The sequence below is a fragment of the Ammospiza caudacuta genome, chromosome 3 (genome assembly GCF_027887145.1).
Source record: "Ammospiza caudacuta isolate bAmmCau1 chromosome 3, bAmmCau1.pri, whole genome shotgun sequence".
Taxonomy (NCBI): domain Eukaryota; kingdom Metazoa; phylum Chordata; class Aves; order Passeriformes; family Passerellidae; genus Ammospiza; species Ammospiza caudacuta.
The window spans coordinates 92,928,834-92,947,016 of NC_080595.1; the positions used below are offsets into that span (position 1 = coordinate 92,928,834).

General features: G+C 37.0%; 1 protein-coding gene across 1 annotated transcript in view; it reads left to right on the top strand.

Annotated features, from left to right (window-relative positions):
- RNGTT (RNA guanylyltransferase and 5'-phosphatase) overlaps nt 1-18,183 on the top strand; it is a 170,291-nt gene that overhangs the window by 117,827 nt on the left and 34,281 nt on the right. The window lies entirely within an intron of this gene.

Sequence of the window (18,183 nt, forward strand, 5' to 3'; positions counted from 1 at the left end):
GCCTTTATTTTAACTTTGAAACCCAGATTTTCAAAATTGTAAGCTGGTTCAGCTTCATATGAGATGAATCAGAATTTTAAATTTATAAATATGCCTATATGCATATGTGTATCTGCACACATAGGTGACAAGCTGTTACATTTTACATTGTAAAATTAATAACAAGCAAAAATGTAAAGGAATCCCGTTGTTTGTTATGAATCAAAGCAACTCTTTTGTTTTCTTCTTCATGTTAACATAGGGAAACCCTATCTACCTTTTATCACACTTCTTAATTTTAAAGCTTATTTATTTTATTAAATCGGGTTTTTCTCATATTAATTTTTTGCCCTCTTCATACAAATAAATTTCTTAACTGGACATTCTCCACTTCTTTTCCATACTTTATTAAGGCGTTTTCAGTGCCTTGGTTTTGTGCTTTTAAGCTGGGTAACCGAATGGTTCTTTACCTGTACTCCACTAATCAGTGTTCCATGGCTTATAAATCACTTAACAGTGAAGTTTATATAAGTGAAAATACAAAAGTATGTGAAGTATTTGGGGGTGTGGGGAGGAATGTTAGAGACAGTTCTAATGTTTTTAAAAGATTAATAGCAATATTATTCCTTTGCTAGTCATCCTATCTGTTGTCAGCCCTCCAGCCTTTAAGAAGTATATGATAAGAAGCTTTTGTTATGGAGTTTTAATCAGGTTGTTATTACATTCCCTCAAAAACAATGCATGTATCTGTATCAGTTTTCAAGATGGGAAAATGAATTATGAAGTGGAGAGAAAACTCTCTCAGGACAGCATGGTGTGTTGGGAAGAAAAGGACAGTCCTCAGCTGTACCCAGCAGATGGCATTTTTCCCCTTATAACAACTAAATATTTTCAAAGCTATAATCTTTGGCTATTTTCACGCTTAAAGCCTTTTCTTCACAAAGTATCAAAAGATTGCACTGTGACCAAATATTTATCAGTGTATTATAAATTAAATCTAATGTATATATCTCTAAGTATAGGATAGAGAAGGTTGGATTGAGAAGAGTGAAACAGGATAGTGAATTTGATTATTTTATCTTTTTGCTTCTCAATGGGAAAATGTCAAAACCATCATTTCACTCAGATGTTTATAAAAACACTTCACTCTTTTGGTGAATGTTAAAGCACCAAATATTAAATTATCAGAATTTTAGTCTTTTTTTCTCAGGAATACAGAATTCTACTTGAAAGAGAATATTCAGTTGCAGGAAATCTCTGGATTTGTGGACTAGATTAAGACCGATAGTTTCAGAAGTGAATTGGATATCTCCTAATGAAGGATCTGATCTGAAAGGGAAGATTTCCTATCGACATGGCTAACTCTCCTCAACTAAGTATCGTTAACATTCTGACTTCTTAATTTGCAATTAAAATGATCTGAGCACAGTTCTACTCAGGACTGACTGTTGATCATTCTGGTCTCATTCAGAAAGAGAAGCAGAAATTGCTGGAGTCCCACTGAGCAGAATGTTTGCAGTTGGTTTCTGCACAATGCTCACTTTTTAAAAAATCTTCATACATTACTTGTGTGTTAAGAAAATTGCATTTCAAGAGGTGAATTCTTTATTATGATAAACTGGAATAATTTTCTGGTTTTAGGAGAGGCAATGGTATGGCATGCAAATGCATTCTTCCAGCTAAAATAGGCTATAAACACAGCTTGCTTTAACAGCAGAAGTATTAAGCTTCAGTTATTTGAATTATGTCACCAAAATGAAATGTTCAATGGTCATTTTTCTCTTTTGCTCAGCCATTTAATAACATATGATTAATGGTTTTTGCATAGTGATAATTTCTCTGTTGTTTACTTTAGTTTTGCTCTCATATTAAAAATAAGAGGAAACTATTACACAATTTAAGTTTTTTTTCATGTATCATATGCCAGTTTTTTTGGTAATATTCAGATACATGCAGTATGTAGAAATTTTCCATGTGTTTTCTGAAGATGATATAGTGCCTTTTTCAGAGATTAAGTTTTTTATGTTATTTGGCTGGCAAATTTTGTGTTTTGATAGTGCCTCTATGGGCAAAAGGCATGCCTATGTCCAGACTGTGGCAAGAGGAGGGGGCATTGTTTTAGACTTGTAAAACACTTTCATTTGAGTGAAAGTAAATTGGTCCCTCTTATTTAAAGCACAGTATAACCTGTACCAATTACTTAAAAACTCGACAAGTTTACTGGACAAGCCTGAGGAAGAGCTATGAACCCTATTGACTGCAGAAAAGAACAAATATTGAAATTATACAGTGCTGGCTGTTCTGTTGCTTTCCCCTGTATAGACTGAGGGTTATTCACTTCCCCAAGGATTTTGTACATTTGGCCCAAAATTATTTGTTGCTGAAAGCTGAGTTATGAAACTGATGACTCCTTTAGAATGAAAATTTAATACAGAAAGATTTTTAAACAGTCTAGGAATGCATAGCATAAAGATGCTATAGATGTAAACTTTGCACAGTTGCTTCTCTTTTGTGTTTTTTTTTTAACCAGGTTATTATTTAAGCAGTGTGATCTAGTTATGTACTCTTGTTTCGTGTTATGTCTTCTTGTTAAGAACGCGTATGTCTGTTATTGCTCAACTTGAATTATTACTTTAATTCACTAAATTTGACTTCATATAAATTTCTTACAAGACAAAATGCATAGTTTCTGACAGAAGGGCAAAAATTTGGTAATTATTAAAAGTTAATTCCTATGATGTAATAGCTCCAGAATCACATATTGTTCTTTTATTTAACTTTAAAAAATGGAATGGATTTCTGAACATCTAAACCAGCAATTCTGTCAAGAGAGAAGCTGATGGCAGTTTTATTTGGTTTCTTTTGACAAAGTCTTATCCTCAAGTTTAATTAATAAGGAGACCTGAAAAGTCAGAAATACTGAAGTTATAGAATGATACTAGCTGTGGGAAAGGTGAGTGGCTGGAATAAGCTGGGTGGAGGAAACCTAATTCTAGTGAGCTTCCCTTTCTACCCTCACTTTAGGTAATCTTTTATTTATTTGTGGGTACCTGTGGTAGCTTTCTACTGAAGTTTGATATCAGTAAACAAAACTAACAGTAAGAACATTTCAATCCCCAGAACTCTGAGTTTCTCTAGATACTAACCAGTTTTCTATGTAAGGCAAGACCACTGATAAACTTAGACAAAAGCGAGGTTTATTAAAAGCGGAGAAAGTGAAGATATAATGAAGGGAATAACCATCATTTCAACTGCAGTACAGACAGAGTAACTTGGATTTACAGAACTGGCTGGGATATTGGGACAGTTGCAGAAAATCTGCTTGTACCATATGTGCAGGCTTGAGAAAGTTGAGAGTTGCAAAGTTATTTCTTACCCACAAGCTCTCAAATATAAGACTGAACACTCTTGCCTCCTTCAGACTATTTTAGCCTGGTCATCTTCATAACAACTTCATGAACAAGAATTCTCTAGCTTCTCCAAAAACCCTTCTTGCATTCTGATCCTAAGGAAAACAATTTAATTTTCCTTTCTCTTAGTTTTCAAATGTCAAATACAGTAATTATGTTCTATCTTAGCTTTGAGTGATTTATATCTGAATGAAATGCCTGTTTCCTCTCTGATAATAAATTTTCTCTGCCATAATAACAAGGTAGTATTGAATGTAACTTCAAAAAAGGAGTGATAAAGATTTCTCTGAAGGAACAATTGAAACTTGATTTTGCAGTATTTGTATTAGTTGTCTGATTGATATTCTTTTACTGCTTCAGGAATGTGTTTGCATATAACATCAACTAAGAGGTAATTATTTTTCTGTGCATTTTAAATCAATCATGGATAAGACTTCTTCCAGTGTAAATGCCATGTGTGAAAAATTACAGCAATATTCTGAATTTGGAATTAAATATTTAGACCAAAAAAAGTAGAATTGCATGAACTGTCAGTGTAATCCCATTGTCACTAATCTGTGCATGTAAAATGTAGCAGAGGAATGTCCAAAAGAAATGGAATTCTTCCACCAAGAGTTGACTCCTGGGGCTGTACTGGGGCAGAGCACAGAACCAGAGCACAGATCTCTGTAGTAGCTGAGTAAACAGAGTAACTTTGACCACTCCTAAATTGCACTTCTTTTAAGAAACAAGGTTGTAAAAGAAGATATGGGGCACTCAGCTCTTGGGTTTCCCAGCTGATATAAAACTTGACAGCAGGGGTGTGTTAAAATGCAGGTTTCCCATCATCTATTACAGTAATATGTGCTCTACCAGTCTGCCCTTTTCTCTCTTCTGTGCCTTCTCGTTACTGTGTCACTGTTCCCAGATAGATTCAATTTTGTGTTCCTACTGAAGTTTTATTCATTTGCCTTTACTTCTCTCACCCATATTTGCATGTGAGTCTTCAGGGTTGGTTTCCCAGTAAAGGTGATTATCTTTTTTTTTCTGCTACTACTCCAAAGTGATTAAAGTCCTGGTTAAAATGCATAGAATTTCCATGAAATAGCTGAAATTTCATTCCTGTATGCCAATTGATAAGTTTTTCTCTTTGATGGTCTGAAGATGTAGCTGGTATGTAGGGAAAGCCAATTGCTTATGTTTTGTTATGCTTATCATAGATATATTAAAAAATAGCCAAATTTCTAGACATCAAAGTCTTTCTTCATACTTGAGATTAACTTGCATGCTCCATCCTTGTTTTTTCTGACTGTATTGCTTAGCCTAAGAAAACATACTGCTTTTTCATAGAGGCTGTCCTACCTTAAATCAAACCTGAATTAAGTTCACAATTTTTATAATGAACATTGTGAATTTTTTTTTTCTGTAATACCAGTAGATAGTTGCAGTCAGCTATATTACTTTAAAATGCTTATTATCCATCCAGGTACCTTAAAAACCACAATGAGTATTTTCTGCTTGAAAAACTAAAATGTACTAACCATGTTGCACTAATTTTTTTAAGCAAGCTTTTTTTAGCAAGGGTAAATTATAGTCCAAGAGGACATGCAAAACTGCTTGGAGTAAAAAAATTATGTGTTGGAGGCAGACTGTGAAATGGAAAAAACGCCCCTGCTTTACTGTACATTTGTTAATTAATAACTTAATAATTTACATTACATAAATCTTCTCAGAAAAATGTGAAAGAAGAGACAAAGCAGGTCATCCTGATACCATTTAAATCAGTGGTTATCAACCAGGGTCTGGAAGTAATCAATTTTTGTCCTATGCAGTTTGCATTTAATCATAATTGCTCTTTCACTTGTGCTCTACATAATAAAAATTAATCATTCAGTACAGTAAATGAAAAGATGCTCTCTTTCTTTAATAGTAACACAGAAATTTTAATAAAGAATTCATTTTTTCCCCACAGTTTATAGAAAAGATACATTTCTGCAAGTTGCTTATCACACAGACTTCAACTTATTTGACTTTTTTAGAGAGTGTGTCACAAAATTGAATAATAATTTGAAATAAAGTCTAAAAAGCTGGCATGGGAAAAGAAGAATACTGATAGCATATGAAGAGCTTGCAAGATGGCTGTATTGGGCAAAATATTTTTTAGAAGCAGCTCCTTAAGATGGAGCCTCATGGTCCTCTTCCTCTCACAGGGAGGTGGGTCTGGCTGCATGGGACTTCTCAGGGTGTGAGTTCAGGTGTGGCCGTGTGCCAAGGGCCTGCCTAGTGCCCTCTGTGGGTTCAGTAGCTGCCTCAGTTTAAACTGGGGTGGAGATCAAGGCTGCTCAGGAGAAACTGGAGCAGTAGCTGTGAACCTTGGAGCTGTGTGTGGAGCAGAGGCATCTCAGAAGGAGTTTTTTGTTCCTAATCCTGTCTGCCTTCCATTTCTTAGCATTGTTCAAGCTGCCATCGTCCCAGTGCATTCCCACTCCTCTCCTGGTGGCTCTGGTAAAAGTAGACTTCCCCTCTAAATTTGGGAGTTGGGGTAGAAGATCAGAGGGGGTGGAATGTGCTGAGAGGACATAGCCATCTTTAGAAGTCTGTAGAAAACAAAACCAAGGAGCAGCTGAACATTCGAGTGAGAAATAAAGGAAAGACAGAGAAATGGATAAAGGGGTTACTGAAGGGGATGTGGCACTTCTGATATGGAGAAGTGATTTCCCTTATAGAGAAAGGAGCTTTGTGGGTCAGGATACAATTTTTTTTTTTTTTTTTAAGCAGAGTAACACACTAGAAACACAGAGCAGCTTTCCTGCAAATGCCTTGTAGATTATGGATGCAATAATGAGTATCACAGTGTTGTTAGTTGATATTACACAATAGTCCTTTATTTTGTGACACCCAGGAGAGCTACATTGCTTAATATTTCAGAATATGGAATACTACATTTATGTCTCTTACTACCTGAAGAATTTCTGTAAAAAAATTTCATTTATAAGTTTGTGTATGACTATGCTGAGGGATTTAATTTTACAATTGACAGAGGAACTAAATCTGGCACCATCCGTAAAGGTTTCAGTAATGAGCTTGAAGCATTCAGTGGTGTTCATGAGGTCTCTGACAGCTTTCCTACCTTATTTTGGGTGGTAGGTTTGTTTGCAGCAGATGGCTGTTCAGGCATTCTGCTGGTGGCACTTGGGTCTGGATAGAGTGGCAGCTGGGTCCATATCCTATATTCCAAACAAACAGTTCGTTGTTCATTACAGGCTTCACCTTGAGATTGCAATCTGCATGGTCCCCCATGAACCCATACCTAAAAGGTTTTTAGACTGTAATTCAATAATTTTTCTGGTTGTTCATGATTAATTAATAAAGTATTCATTTTTAATAAATGATTAAAGTGATGTGGAGAAACAGGAAGGAAAAGAAATCAGTTGGAGTGGTCTGGCTGTGTGCATACATATGGCTAAGGGTGCTCTTCCCATGGAGGATCTTTAATAAGAAGATGGGAATTTTCATACTGATTATATCTCTGGTTAGTGTAGACAGGTGAATTTTATATTCTCTGTTTTATTTTAAGGGGAAAATTTTAGTCTTCTGGGTGTTTTTATTATGCACATGCATGTCAAATCTCTGTTTCTCTTGTGCACCAGAGCAGCATCTATGAGCTCCAGTTTAATTATGTGTTTTGTGTTTAAATATTTATCATATTTGAATTGTCATTCAATTGGACTAATTCAATGACTCCTTATTCTTTTGTTACAAGAATTAAATAGAGATCACTCGATCAGTCTTTGGTTTGCCCTGCATTGTTCATGGATACTCCTTTACCAACTGCCTTACCCAGGGTACCAGTGAGATCTTGCTACCACTGGTGTGCCATGCAGGGCACTGGGAAAACCAGAAAACTGTTGGAGCATCTGTGCTGTCAAATGAAGGGCAGAATGAGGGAAATTAGAGCCAGATGAGATCACCCCATCATACCTGCCCTGCCAGTTCTTTGTTGTGGTTTTTCAGTAGTAACAACCTGTTACAATTGCAGAGTATTCAAATTTCCAGCTCTGTTCTTACAATTTAGAATAGTTGTGTGGGACAAAAGTCTGGGTGTTGGGGTTTTTTTTTTTGTGTTTTTTTTTTTGGTTTTTTGGTTTTGGTTTTGGATTTTTTTGGTGTGTGTGTGTGTGTTTTTGGTTTTGTTTTTTTTTTTTTTTCATTAGAAAGACCAAGAACAAAGGAATGACAAAACATCACACAGAAAGAAAATTCAGTGAGCTTTGAAGTCAACCCTTTAAATGTTAGGAAATAACAGAATTCTAGTTGACAGGCTCATTCACATTATGATACATCCCTTAGTTAAATGGTGTAAGTACCTTTCCCTCATTCATACACAAAAGAGTGCACATCATTCACTTCAGAGGAAAATAATGCTGAGGTGGTATGAGTGATACTAAATACAACATCAGCTTCCTTTCAAAGTGATGAACTTTGTAATCTGGCTAAAGTTGCTAGCTATTGCTTCATAACTTGCTTAATCAGCAGACTTTCTCTGTTCATATATTTTTCTGATTACTAATAAATATACTAAACAGTCTGTTATAAAAATGGAGTAGTCACTTGGCCTTTGCCAAGATGGAAACTGACCATTTTTTCTGCCTGTCCAATCTCAAGCAGGATTTGGTCCTTAACAGTAAGAAGTGTCTTCCATATGAAAGTACTTACTGCCTAGTTTTATGGTTTTTAAAAAATAAATTAGTATGGAGTAAGAGTGTAACAGATGCCTTTTGGCAGTCTGAATCGATTATGTCAGTGTGCTTGCTGCCTCTCCCGTCCCCCACTACTTTTCAAGCACTCTTTCATTAAAATGATCAAAAGAGAGGCAGATGCAGCCACAGTGTGAGTGCAGGGGCTGTGAACCTCCTGAGTAGCACTGCCATGCATGGCCAAGGTAGGCGTGCTGAACAATGCTGCGCTAAAGGGTGGGGGCTCTGGGAAGTTTGCAGACAATACCCTTTTTCTGTGTATAGGATTGACTTGGATTTTTTTAAAATAGCAATTCAGACCATCTATGTTAAAAAATGTCAAAATTTGGTGATTGCTTTCACCTTAATTATCAATATAACTCCAGAGCTTTTCTTTTAGTACCTCCCTTTTCTGCAGGGATTTCATTTCAGTGACTAAGAAACCCCATGTTCCTGACTAAATGCCTTTATTTTTTTGGTGGGTACAAACAAATCCACTACCTTTTCAACCTCTTCAGTCTCCCTGTCTTTCTTGGTTGCTTCCTGTATTTTCACAGAATCCTGTATTTCCACATGATTTTTTTTTACCAGTTTTCTACTTTGGCTATGCTTGAGATTTTTTTTTCATTATCTCATTTGTTTCTTCTATATCTTACTTCTTGTTAGAAATCTGGTTTTCTTAAGTACCTCTTGAAACACTGAAAATGACTTTGTTTGGACTTAAAAATTGTAATGGGACTTTGTATTTTATTGAAGTCTTGTGATACAAAGCTTCACATTGTGGTATCAATTCTTCACTTAATTCTGGTGGTTGAATTTGCTATATTGTGGTGTCTGTTATATTTTAAAAGATGGCCAAGGTGAAAGGACCCTCTGGGGTCGTAGACTAGAATGTGGATTTATGGTGTTCCAGTGAGGCCACTGCAGAGCTGTGTGAGTGCTCTCACTTTGTGATACATGGATAAATCTGGGCAGAGTTGCATCACAGCCAGTGTCAGGCAGCCCTTCCAGCAAATTGGGAATAGTTCCTAACTCCTGTCCTATATTTCAGTGAGATGAAAGAGAAGATATTCAGAAAGAAAAATTGATGTTTATGATCAGAAATAGATTCTAATAGTGAAATCTCTTGAACTACGTAATAACCTCCCAAAGGAAAAGGCAAGCAGCCTCATTTTCCAGATAATTTATGGCCAGCCTGGCCAAATTGCTCATTATACTACAGGGAGTAATATTCTGTTGGTGGAGGAATGGACATGATTATTTAATAGGTACTTTTTGTTTCTACTTAGTTTTCCTTTCTATTTTTATGTATAGGTTATATGTAAATGTAGTCAAAATGCTTCTTTATGTGATTTGCCTGAAAAACAAAGCCAAACATGCTTTGGATAAATATTAAAATATTGTCAGCACTAGACATCAACACAGCAAACAAAAAGAAATGCTGTTTGGAAACATCTGGTATTGTGGTTTTATTTATCAAGTGCACAAATACGCCTTGAAAAAATATCCCTGTCTCTAGGAAAGTATTTGTGTACAAACACTCCCACCTCCCCCCCCTCCCCCCCCCAAAAAAAAAACCCACCACAGCAAAACACTTTTTCAAAAATTGGTGCAAATTAAACCCTACTAATTGAAAGTAAACCTTCATATTCATCACTTTATTCTTTTTGATGGTCTAGAATCACCATTACCTCAGATATGAGGTCACTTCAGTTTGCAGTTTCAGGTCCTCTAAATGTAATTTTTATTTTATTTGGTATATAACAGTGGTGACATTGTTCAGTGGAAGTATGTCTTTCAGGGATCAGTTACTGCCAAGATTCCCATTATCAATAGTCAGTGACAGGTAGTGATTTACTGTAGGGAGTGAGGTAGTGCAGTGAAGCCTTTCAAGTACCACACATAAGAGCTTGGAGGGCAATTAGCACATAACATTGATATTGTTGCCTGAGTTGCATGTGCTTGAAAGCACCATGCTTATTAATATGACAAATAGCACAGGCTATTGTAGTACTGTTGTGGGAGGGCTGAGGGTGTTAAATTCAAGTCTGTAGTTTGTGCTACCCACTGCGTTTTTCCCTGGGAATGTTGTTTGGAATACACTTTTATGTTAATTGCAGTCACCATTAACTTGACTTGGACTATTCTGCAAATTCAGAATTCATGGAATGAAAGAGGCTTACTTACATTTCTGCAGGCTTGTTTCTTGTAGAGATTAATTTGGTATTATAAAACTCTATATGGTCTCTTTTTCTTGTTTTGCACTTTAATATATTCCTTCTCAACCTTTTCCACCCTCATGTTTTAACCCAGGGATTTTTGCATTTTTACTTTGTAAGTGGCATTGCATAATATCTCTTTCAGTTCCCTCACAACTTTCTTGAGTCTGTGCTCTTATTTGAAGAAGAATGTCCTAAATCAGATATACAGTCTATTTTCCTATTCCTTACCATGATGATTATACTGGAATAGCTTATATTTGTCCACAAAAAATATGTTTTCTTGCTTGACTGATGAGTAACAATTTCTGTTAGAATATTTTTGTAGGTGGTTGGTAAATGCACTGTGGAAAGCAGAGGAGACAGCTCTTCTGTCTCACCTGTGAAGCCTGTGTGCTGCCATTGTCCTTGTTCTGAATGCACTGCTTCTGTGGAACTGTCAAGTTCTTGACTCTTTATGCTTCTAGAAAAAGATGAAATACATGTTGTTTGCAGACCATATATGCATGCCAGTTTAAATTTACAAGCACTGTTATTAGCCTTTTTCATAACTTGTACTGGATCCTTTTATATGTTTTAAAATATTACTGTTTTAAAATATTTACTTTTTAATATTTAAAAAAATATTTATATATTTAAAATACCTAATTTAGTATTTTCACTATGTTACTCTTACAATAGTCAGCGAATTACATTAATGAAATAATGATCTTAAAAAATTAAATGTAGCAAGTTAATTATTTTGACCCTAACATCATTTTTCATAATTCTCTGTTTCTTCTTTTCTGATTTTCTTCTTGTTTTATATTCCCAGAAAATACATATTAGAGTTTTAAACAAATAGGAAATTTTTATCATAAGCAAGAAGCAAAATATAATTGGAATGTCACTGTAATAGAATTTAAGTGATTCTTCAAGAAACTCCTTAGGAAGCTGCTTTTCTTTCTATGGTTCTGATACTGCAGCACATTGCAGTTTCCCCTCTCAGCTTAAGTGACCACAGAATAAAGGCAGAATATTCATTATGCTTGTAAAAGGACATCAGCTTCATCACATGGTTATGGTGGCCTTTCTGCTGTGTCATAGTGCTTTATTTGTCATCATGTGCTTTCGGGTCATCATATGCAATAATGACATAGTGGAATAATTTCTTTGTACAATTGAATACAAAATTTATGAAGTTATGTATGAAAGGAACCTTTATCCTCAAAGCTACACATGAAGAATATTCAAGCAGTGTTTGAAAATACAGTTACTTAACTTAAAGTGGTGTTACTTCTCTTGTCAGGGCTGCTGTTCATCTGTGTTCATGACTTCTGTCAGTCATGTCTGCCCAAAATGTGCAAATGCATCCAGATTGATTTTCAGAGACAGTTAAAAGCACATACAGAGCATATCAGTATAGTATTTATATATGCTTATCACACAAATGACACATAACTAATATTAACCCCCATTATATAGCTATTGTAAATATGGGAACTTAGACTGTGAGCGTGGTGACATGGATTTTCCTAAAATTTTATTCTGACTCTCCAATTTATATTCAAAACAGGGTGTGTTGCATTTTTGGCCCTAATCAATCATGGATCTGTACATTGAGGTGGTCTTTGCAATAAAGATGCAGATGTGCAGAAAGGTCAATAACCCAACTGGGTGTCAGGATATTTTTTCTTTCCATTTTGCTTCACAACTATTCCAGTTTTGGCACACATCTTCTCAGGATTGAAATCTTTTCACTACCAACCTCTGTGAAGAGTGCAAATCTGCCCACAGCATCAAAAGGATGAAGTTGTCACATCAGTTCCCAGTGCCAGTGTAGCTGCTTTTTGCTGCTTCGGCCTGTAAAGTGGAAGTAGTCTATGTGTTTTAATCCCTTTATCTCATCATCTCATCAGTGGAATTCCTCTTTAATAATTTCTCATAGAGTGAGATCCCTCCAAGCAGACACCAAAGATGTTTCAGGTATCAATCCACTGTTTGTATAAACCAGAAAAAAAACCTGTCTGATCTGGAGAGAGTTCTTTCAGGTAAGAGAACAGGCCACAGCAGAAGCTGCCTCTCATCCTTTGCAGAAAGCAGTCAATTCCATCCATGTTGTCATTACAAGCAGAGACAGATGCACAGTATCAAGATGAGTTTTGGAAGTTACTGCAGTTTTGCATGCCCTCAAATACCTTTGTGATTATAAAATACAACAGTGAAGTTTTATTACATCCAACAAAGCTTTGGTGGCAGGCTATAGCATTTACCAAACTCCTAAAAACAAACACAAACTTAACTAGAGTGAAACTCCTCTAGGGTCAGGTGCTCGGGTGGCTGGTGAAACAGGCAAACCAGCAAGCATAAACCAGAGTTAAAGTATCAAACTGCTTGACTTATGTGGAGCACTGACCTACTCTTCAAACATACTGTTTGTCAAGTTAAATTTTATGATTGCTTAATAAAATACTGCAAGACATTATTTGATAAATTGTCATCAGTTCTGGGATTTTGTGAGCGCTTTTGTTGAAATGTAAAGAAGTTGAATGTTCTCTTTCCTAGGGCTAGTGAGTAACTGAAGCACTGCTGTGGGCAGCTCTGTGCCCACCACTGCCTGTTGCAGGGCAGCTTTCTTCCTGAGAAACCAGACACCCCAAGCCATATGTTTGTTCATTGGTCATTATTTTCCTTCCACACATTCCACCTTTCCAGTGCCAATTACCTCTTTTCGGCCCTCCTGCTGCATACACTGTGTTTTTCACTCCATACTCCCTGCTTTTCAAGCCGCTCTGACCCCTGTGCTCTTGGCAAGAGCTGCAGGTCTGTCTGTGTCCCTGCACAATGTGTGACCAGTCTTGCACTCACCAGAGCAAGCGCAGGAGCTGCTGCCTCGCTCAGGAGCAAATTACCGTGTTCAGCTAATTTGCAGTAACTTCCTCCTGTGAGAGGTAGAGGCTCCTGGCTCCTCCCTGCACCTTTATTTCTCTGCTCCTTTATGGAAGCATATGCTCCTTATGCTCTGCTCCTTTTTGGAAACCTCCTTCCATAATCTGCAGAGCAGTGCTAGGTAGCCTAGAGGCAAACTCACCGCTGCTTTGTGTATGAACCACTCAGAAGTTAATGTGTTCAGCTCTAGTTTGGGTGGTCCTCTTAGATAACCTGAGTGGATTTTCAAGGCAGCTTTTGAGTTGGAAGGGATGGGCATTTGGGGTACAGATCAAGCTGTAGTGGTGTCCTCAAGGTACACCTCCCAAAAAAAATGAAGGAACTCTTTGGCACCTGCTTTTCTGCCTTCACAAAATACTACTTAATGGCTGGAGCATTGATGGCTTGGTGAGCAGTTCCTGAATTTTTTGTCAGTATTATCTTGAAATCACAGAATGGTTTGGGTTGAAAGGAACCTTCAAGATCATAAAGTTCTAACTGCCTGCCATGGTTAGGGACACCACCCACTAGACCAGGTGGCTCAAAACCCTATCCACCCTAGTCTTGAACACTTCCAGGGATGGATTGCTTCTCTGTTCCAGTGTCTCACTACCCCCACAGGAAAGAATTTCTTCCTAATACCTAATCTAAATCTGCCTTGTTTCAGTTTAAAGCCATTTCCCCATGTCCTATCACGACAGACCCTTGTAGAAAGTTCCTCTCTAGCTCTGTTATTGTCCTTCCCCTTTAGATACTGAAAGGGTAATCCACCTTCATCTTAACATGTATTAGTAAGTTAGCAGGAACAGACAGTGTGTGGAGAAGAAGAAATGATCAGGCTTCTTTGAAACGTGCTGCCCTCATAAAGTCCACAGCCAAGGGTCAGTCCCATGGCCAAAGGCAGGAGGAGGCAATGGTGCTGGCAATGTCCCAGCCCCTAGACAAGGTCAGCTGTGCTCAGGGAGGATGAACTCTCTGGTAAATCAGTTTCTGCTGCTCCCATTCTCTAATCCTTTGGTCTCCAGCCCAGAGCTCTACCCCAGTGCTTTCCAACCCCGAGGGCTGCTTTTTCACTCCATTATACCTTTCTCATCCCTTGTGTTCTACATCCCCTGATCCCCTGCTGTCCCAACAGTGCCTTACTCCAAGTTTCTTTTTACCCAATTTCTTATCCTGTCCTGTGTTTATTTGCATTAACCACTGTCACTGTTGCCACCACACTTTTTGGCTCACCTGGCCTGACCATGCCTACTCCTATGGTCAGCTTCCCCCACAAACAGCAGTACTTGGCTCCTGCAGCTTGGATTTTGAAAACATTATGTGTGTTTATATCCCAGAAAAGACCAAATCTAGGGAAGTTTAGTGATAACTATGTAGCAGCATTTTCTTGGTACTGGATGGGCCTTTAAGACCTTGATATTATGTTGTCAAAACTCTGAAATGGTTTGTCCTGACACTTTTGGGGTATTTATGTAGTTTGCATTGAAATATAACTCTGCAGCCCTAACATATTGGGCATATTGGGCTAGAGGTCTGCTCACTTGGGTGTATAGGAGAAGAAGGCATGGAGTGTTATGTAACATGGACAGCACATCTTAGAGCTACTGTTTCTTGGAGTCATGTTTCTTTCCTTCAATGTACAGAAAAAAATGGGAATTGTATGGATAATGTATTGAATGGAAGAGACTACAAATAAAATATATGACAGTCTGTAAGCGAGGCAACTTTGTATATTGCTACATATTCTTAAATAAAAATTAATAAAAATTAATATGTGTTGAAGTGCCAGAAAGCATTTGTATTTCTGATTATTGTTTCTCATGATTTTAAGGTAGTTATTTGAAGTGACATTCAAAGGTAATAATTGTGCTGTGAAGCTGTCATCACTGTTTCATCGCCTGGTATTGATTTTAGCTGATTAAAAGTGATGTCCAACTTTTGTCAGGGTTTGGTGTTGAGTACTGCTGATGGTGTTTTAAGAGCAGAACTGTGCAATTGTTAAGCTAAGTAAGAAATAGAGTGACATTTAAGAGAGCTTTGGCATAAAAGTGCTTCCCTGCCAACCCTGCTTACCATTGGGAAGCCTTTAAAGGCAAAGGGTAATTGGTTGAGAGTATTAGGAGAGAATATCTGTATCATTTGAGACACATTAATGTTTATAATCGAAAGTTAATTTTAGGTACGTAAAAGTACACTCTGGTATTGTGGTAAAGAACTCCAAAACCAGCTATGCTTAATGGTTTAGGTTTATTTCATTAGATATTTCCTTATGCATAGTTTGAACTTTCTGACTGGTGGGAGGTACATCTAAGTGTCATTTAGAGGTCAGTTGTGCTGAGTTTCTCTGGGTGAGATGGAGTTTGGCACATGCTCCTCTCTGTTGCCCGCTTCCTCAATGGCACATGGCTTTTTGGTACTACCACTGGTGGCTGCTGTGGAGATGGTAACACTCTTGCACTAGCTTGGCTTATTCAGAGCCTCAGTGGTGACTCCTGTCACATCCTGCTTACTTCTCCTGGCTCTTCTGTGTGAGCTCAACCTCTGAAATAGAGAGATTATGCTACTAAGAAACACCCAGAGTAAAAGAGCTTAGACTAGTGATGAGATTTGGGTATTTTTTTAATTGCTCAGACAATTTAGGGGCATAAAGCATGGATATTTCATATTGGGGCACTCATTTCAACCTTCTTGAGTTCTTAAATGGAAACTGTTTATGTGTTGGTGGTATAATTTTGAACTACAGAACTCAATAGGAATGTGCAAACTAGAGAAATACAGAATGCAACCTCTTATTTAAGGAAGAGAGAGCTACAAATAACTTCTAAACATTTTCCTAACATTGCATTAACATTGCTTTTTGAAGTGCCACGTGAGTACAAATAAAAAGTTGTAAGTAAATTACTTTTTAGCAGAGGCAGTGAAAGATGAATGAATAGTAATCAGCTTGTACACAGTGTACTGTGTCAATATCAGTCTTATTAAGGAAGCCAAGTCTTGCAGTTCATTTGGGGCATACATCAGTGATAGCATCTTAAAACTGTGTAGACAGCTGGGCAGTCTCCTGGAAAGACCAGTCTTAAGGTTCCCTGGATGTTTGTTACTTCTAATTAAAGCAATCCTAAAGCCTTTGATTTTTAATAGTCCTGCATTTTTATTTGGTAAAGAAAACATGAAGTATAACCACATGGGAATTATCACACTGAATGTCCTGTCTTTTTTAAGGTCCCTTACTAGAAAAACAGCTAGTGGACTATCTTTTCTGTCTTATGATAATTATGTGCAGTTGTTGCTTTAAGGTGCCTCTCTCTAAAATATGATGTCCTACCTTGAATTCTTTTGGTAGCCTCTTAAAACCTTTGCTGATTACTTCCCTTATCTTTCTTTCTATTTAGAAAACCATTAAATATTTTCTGATCTTGCTTTATAGCTCTAGGAGAAAGTTAGCTCAATATGCTGGATTTTGCAGTTCCAGACACCTGAGTTCTGAATAAATTTGGCTTACTGTGACTGAAAATGAGTTCAGTATGCTTATCCTGACGTACATATTATACCTTTGCTAAACCATTGCCTAACAATGCAAGTCTTTCTGGTGGAGACTGGCACACTGATAGGGAAAGGGAGGAATTCACTTTCCTGTCTGTACCGTGGCTGATGTGGTCTGATCCTTACTGGTCTCTTCTTTTTTGGGGTATTTCTGTCAGTGCACTGGAAACTTTTGTATACCATATCTAATTACAGAAAGGTTTCTGCAGAGTGATAGTTCAACACCTCTTCTTACTTTACTGTTTTATGTGCGTGAATCTTTTGACTTTGTAATTTTGCTGAGTCCCACCAATTCCCACTGTTGGTGAACCAGTTTAAAGTCATATATATTACATTGTTATCAGAACTGGGAAGAATCAAGGTCATACTAAGGTATGTACATTCTGTTTATTTGTTGCCATCTAAGTGGCTGTTTCTTTTGTTTGTGAAAACAGGCCTAGCAATGGTGAGAAATGAGTTGAAAATGACAGGTGGCTTAGTTATTAAAAAAAACCCCTCAGTATTAATTATAAGTGTGTGTGTATATATATATATATATATATATATATATATATATATATATATATATATATATGTATGCTTAATAATGTAAGAAAGAGATACCTCAATGTCATCACTTTAGCTGACTGATGCATACAGTTATACTTATTTCTCACTATTTAATTTTAATTCTTTTGTGAGGCCCTATTGCTAGAGGGAATGGGATGTAAAATTGAAAGAAAATATAAAATAGCCAGCATTGAATGAAAACTTGGGGCTACTGAGGAATATGATGGGTTTTCAATGTCCCTGTTAATCAAAACAGAAACTCTTTCCAGGGTTTGTAATCAAAAAGTTTCTCATTATTATGAAGAACCTGTATTTCAGTGCAATGCTTATGAGGCTTTAAAATGGAGGGAATGATTGCTGGGCCTTTGCATAGCAAGAGGAACATTGTAATTATGCAGTCAGAACAGAACAGTGCTCTCCTGCCCTTTTTGCTGGCCAGTGATGTTCTTGTCAGCCTGTTTGTAACAGCAGTGCCCTAACGCTCCTCTGGAATTTGGAGTTTATGTAGTGATAACATTGACTTGCACAGTATCTGCAGAAATCAAACTCTTTTCCAGAAGTATGAACAGGCATTTGAGACACTTATCCAACTGTCCCTCTGGATCTTGGTGGTGTATGCAATAACTTTATTAAGACTTGAAGAGAACCGTAAGCACGAGCTGTATCTGGAGCTCTTTTTATTTAGCAAACCATTAGGCAATGTTACAGAGATTCTCTCATATTTTTCTACTTGTAGTGACATCATTTTTGTATTACTGTGCATACTTTTATGCGCCCTAATCTGTTATAACTCTTGGGCTTGCTGCTCTGAATGTGTGTTTATAATTCTTTTTCTCTTGCTCTCTCTTTGTCTCTAATGGT